At 43.8% G+C, this 5,431-nt stretch overlaps 1 long non-coding RNA gene across 2 annotated transcripts; it reads left to right on the top strand.

Annotated features, from left to right (window-relative positions):
* The first annotated feature begins 265 nt into the window (after positions 1 to 265).
* On the top strand, positions 266 to 3,264 carry LOC308460133. Of its 2 annotated transcripts, XR_013978487.1 has the most exons (4): positions 268 to 339; positions 444 to 621; positions 1,186 to 1,271; positions 3,192 to 3,264. It is a non-coding gene; the product is annotated as an uncharacterized lncRNA (long non-coding RNA). The 2 variants fall into 2 exon arrangements; XR_013978486.1 differs by having other exon boundaries at positions 266 to 621.
* Positions 3,265 to 5,431: the final 2,167 nt, after the last annotated feature.

A 5,431-nucleotide genomic window follows, 5' to 3' on the forward strand; every position in this document is an offset into this window, starting at 1 on the left:
AACAATAGGAAGGAATTTCTGATCTACAGCTCATATTGGACAATGACACTTGCCTCTCACAGGCCTTGAGTGGTAGGCCTCTTGGTGCTTACAGACAGTCCCCAAACTTAAAGCAGTCACTCAATCAGCAACAACAGGGCAGATAACAAAGACATAAAGACAGGGACCAGGCCCTGCAACAAACCCATATGTCAACTTTCCCCATGTCTACTCAGGCTTACCTGTTAGTACCTAAACAATAGGCCTCTTCAGCTGTTCCTCTGACCTAGGAATACAATATCTGAGGGAAAGGAAGCAGGGATGAGTGTGCTAGCTCTGACCTCATCCCCACCACCTTCGGTGAGCTGAAGAATGACTGTGTAATATAAGGGATATACATGGAAAATTAGAGTTGTGCATTGTGCACAGAGTCTACATGAGTACATGCGATCTCCCTACTTCAGGCAATCTGCCTTCAAGTCTTGGAAGAGTAACAGTAATGAAGATGGGCAGAATTTGCACACCTGATGAGTGGAACATCTCATAATGTGATGGAAGTGCTCTCCAGGTAGTGGTATGCACTGAACACACCTGCTGGGCATGGTGTTCTGCAATGCAGAAGCAGCATCTCTTGGGGATAAGGTAACACACGGACAGCAATCCCTTGGTTTCTTGTATCTCTTTCCATGCTACTCACCAGGAGACTATAAACATAGGCACACTGTCTCTGTGATTCACTGTCTGAGAATTACAATCCTATGAGTACAAGAGGCTGAACAATCTGCACTTCATTCTACACATGTATGTACATAGAGATCTGGCATCATCACTGTAAAGCCAATGGAAGATTTCCCAGGGAGTCTTCTAGTTATTGGAGTCTCCCAATAAGTTGATTCTGCCAGAGTAGTATATAATTGAAATTGCTAGAATTGTGCCAGTGGAAGCTTCTCATTCAAGGGCTGCTGAGATGGAGGATGTGAGCACTAGTTTCCGTTTAATGCTCTCCTAGTCCCTCTGCTCCCCAGACTCCCGCTATGGTACATGTCAAATTATTATCTACATATAAATGGACATATATCCATTAACACTAATTCTCTTCCTGCCCTCCGCCCTATTTTTCCATATATTTATTTGGCTGTACTCTCAGTAAATAAACCACAGAACATTAAAATGTATTATTTCCTTCTAATCCTGGTCTGGTCCCAGATCTTGTTGGATCTCAAAAGATGGAAATATGACGGAAGACTCTAGTGGAACTGAGGGTGGCAAGGGAACCCCAATCAGAACAGAAGGTACGAGATTATTGGTCTAAGTGGCTGCTATAGTTCTTGAATGAAATAAGGACATCACACATAGTTAAGGTGCAGTTATATTTGGACTAGCTAAGACCGTCCTAACCCTGGGTCTCCAGATGTTGTTGGACTACAACTACCATCAGCCTCATGGCCAATGATCAAGAATGATGAGAATTATAGCTCACCAACAAATGGATGTCGTACTACTTCCCTATGGTCCTTTCCCAGGTGGAAAAGGCATGGACCACCATTTTGTTTGGTTTCTGCTTAGCAATAACAGCTGATCACACTCCACATCTCCAGTTCAGCAGGTCCCCTTAACACCAACATATAGGGTAAACAGAGAGAGAGAGAGAGCTGTGCATTTCATCAGCATTTTGCAGACCAGATGTTTATAGCCAACCAGAAGAAAAGTCTAAATGAAATATGCACCACATAAACAACACATGTTACATGCTACGCACATTACTCATAATGCGAAGCCCAGTAAATGAAAAAATTAAGGTGCAGGAATCATGTAATGTCAGTGTTCTAAACATGAAGTAAAGCACAGAGGCCACAAACGAAATTGAATTTGGAACACACTGAAAATGATTCCCTCTGTCTTACGACATTATCACTTTAGCACTGTCAATGTGCTGTTTGTGGTTTGAACCAAAAGGTATTTTTAGCAAAATATAGATATATCTGTCTTTTGCTGTGTCCCCCCCACTGCCCCCGCCGAAGTTTCCCTTCACAAATGAATCAATTCTTCCACTGTAGCAGAACAGAGAAAACCTTTGAGATGGCTCTGGAAAAAAATGCACTCGTTGGCAAGAGGATGCAGAAGCAAACAAAATGACCGGGGGGGGGGGGGGAATCTTAGTAACTCATTATGCCAGCAATCCATTTTTCCAACCAAAGCCTCCCATTGGCTTTAATAAGGCTGCCCTGTGATGATTGTCACTTTCAGAAAGCTGAAATTCACAACCCAAACATCCAAATCGACCATTTCCCACATCTTGATGAAAATAAGTCTAGCACAGGCTTCACAATTTTCCATTTGAACTGTAAGCACATTATTTGGATTCTGCAAGTCTAATGAACTTACTTCCATACAAATGTGGAAAGACAAGTTTATATTGGTCCATATACCGTATTTTTCGCTCTATAAGATGCACTTCCCCCCTCTTAAAAAGTAAGGGGAAATGTGTGTGCGTCTTATGGAGCAAATGAAGGTGGGAGGCTCTGCTCAGCGCTCCCTTTAAAGAGCCGCGTGGAGCCCTTCTCCCTCCTCGGGGAAAAGCCCCCACACCCCACACGCTCTTTAAAGGGAGAGCCATAGCCGCGTGTAGCCTCTTCCGGGCAACAGGAGCCTTCATCCCGCTGCCAGGGAGAGGCTGTGCATGGCTATCCCACAAGCCAGGGAGCTGAACTGCGATCCCGCTTGCTGTCCTGGCTTCTGGGATTCAGAATATTTTTTTTCTTGTTTTCCTCCTCCAAAAACTAGGTGCGTCTTATGGTCTGGTGCGTCTTCTACAGCAAAAAATATGGGTAAACCTGTGGGGAAAGGTTGCACCATTTGGGATGTTTTAGTTTAGAGAAAAAGTTTAAATTTTAAAGTAAGTCCATCATGTGGCATATCATATTAAAGCCCATGAAGTTCTGAAGGGATTGGTGTTTTTACTTTTGATGTATCTCAATGCTGGCCTGAGCCTTTAAGGTTTATCTGTAGCCTGACAAAGCCAAAAGGGTTGTGTGTGTTTTTTGGAAATTTCAAACCCTCATAGCTCAAAAATGTGATGAGATGAAAAACTAAAATTTTAGATTTCAACTTCTATTGGAAGGCAATTAACATAGTTACTGACATAAATCATAAAACTTACATAATTTCACCACAATGGGTAGTGAGACGAATAATGTAGTTTTTGATGGCAGATGACCTGCAGCAGAACAGAACCAACACAACATCTGACAAATACAGAGTAGAAGAGAAAATGATGCCTTCACAGTAAGAGTCAAAGACCCACTTTTCAATATAGTAAGATTATATCTCACCTGTGGGTGAAATCTAAATTACATCTTGTCCTCAAGGCAATCACTGTAAGTTTGTTAGTAGCCCACAATGGGTGCAGAGCTATTGCAATTAGATAAATAAGCTAATACAACTCATGAGTCATGAATTCTGACACTTAGAATTTATAGGTTAAGGGATTACTGATAATTTGGCCATGAATTTTTAATTGCATCGACAGGTCCTCCAGTTGCCATAATTAAAAGCGTTCTCTCCCTGCTTTAGCCAAATAATTGCTGCAAGGACCATTGATTGTGGTTATGTCCACTGCCCAGCTGATTCCTGGACGTGCTGTCGTAGGACCAACATGAAGAACAGAACGGTTCCTGCCATTGTTATATGCACACATGACTTTTCTGAACAACTGTGTTTCACAGCAACTGCTTGAGAGATGAGGTCACGCAGTTGAAAGTAGTGAATCGTGCAAAACAAATGCAGATGGCTGCAGTCATGGTTTATAGTCTCTTGCAACTTAATTTGAAGTGTTCACCCGTTGGGGAGCCTTTTGTTATTTGAAAAAGGTTTAACTGCAAATGATAAGACATGCGATCGTAATCCATGGAGATGGGTGTGGAATGTCTCAGTGCTAAGGGATGACTGGTTGAGCGAACAAAATGGAAGACGATGAGTTTGTACATAGAGAGAAAACATTATCTAGAGCAGCCTTTCCCAACCTTGGCTTCCCAGGTTGGTTGGATTATGATTCACTTCATTCCAGCCCAATGGCCATGCTGGTTGTACTTCAACCACAAATGGGGACCCAAGGTTGGGAAAGGTTGATGTGGAACAAGAATTGATCTAGAGCAAGAATAGGCCCCTTTGAGCCTGAGGGTCACATTTACCCTTGGGCAACCCTTTGGAGATGGGCACATGATAGCAGTGGGTGTGGCTAAAAGTGGGTGTATTCTCACACACTCTTTCTCAAACACAGAGGCACACAAGCCCCACCCTCCTCCTGAGCTGCACCCCCTGGATTGCTTTGGAGACAGACCCAGGGCAGGGGGCGGTGTTCTCAGGTTGGTAGAAGCAGGACACATGGCCTGATCTGGGGCCCAGCGGTCACAAATAGAGGCCACAGGGTGGAATAATCCTACTCATATTACTATACCAAACTGGCTCCGATTTTTCTATAGCTGGATCTCTCTAGTACTGTTAGTACATATCATGAAATTATTTATTGTTACTTTTTTTCAGCCACATATTATCTTCTCTTATCAATCTTTTATTGTATAGAAACCATGTCGGGATTATTATGATAAAAACAGTACATAAGAGCATCTAATAAGGAAACAATACATAGTGTGTCCATTTTTTATTCCCCCCCCCACTACTGCCAAAATTGGTGGGGTCTTGGGGCGCCCAAAAGCTTCGTTGGAGGGTCCAGATCAGGCCAGAATTTATCTACCTCTACATAGATGATAAAAAGGTAAGGCATGATTCTGGACTCATCTATATTTTATATTCAAAGCAGTATCACTTTAAACAGCCATGGTGTCATGAACTGGCGGGACACCGAGGAAGGTGAAGAGGATCCTAGCGAGGGGTGTAGCCAGGATTGGTACACACTGGGACAAGCTGAAGATGGGGAAGGGAAGGCAGGGGGCTTAGGAGGTACTCAGTGGACATCAGAGAATGTCAAAGGGGCAGTAGACCCATCACCAGAAGTGGAGGTGCAGGTGCTCCCTTCTCTGACAACATGATGGCCTCTGAGGCGTTGTGAACAGCAGGAAGTGCACTTTAAGAGACTGAGGCAAGCAAGAGAGCCCAGCCCAGCTTACTATCAGGTGAAGATCATGGGACTCGTTAGGTCCAGGAAGAGGCTTGTGGTCACTCAGCTAGATTGAGCTCAGGGCAGGTGAGGATCACATGCTTCGTTAAGGCGAGAGGCACAGCATCTCAGCTGGAGCAAGCTCAGGTGCCTCAGACAAGATTGGGAGGGAGGGGGGAAGCAAAGCAAGGCAAAGATTCTTTGTCTGTTCAACTTCTACACTTGATGGACTACGACTTCACTGTTTCGGGAGCTCCACTAGACTGTGACCCTGGGATTCCAACACTGGATCTTCTTTAGAGACAGGAATCTGGCCTTAAGGTTTGACTTTGAATC

This window comes from Podarcis pityusensis (assembly GCF_964106645.2).
Source record: "Podarcis pityusensis genome assembly, chromosome: 12".
Classification (NCBI taxonomy): Eukaryota; Metazoa; Chordata; class Lepidosauria; order Squamata; family Lacertidae; genus Podarcis; species Podarcis pityusensis.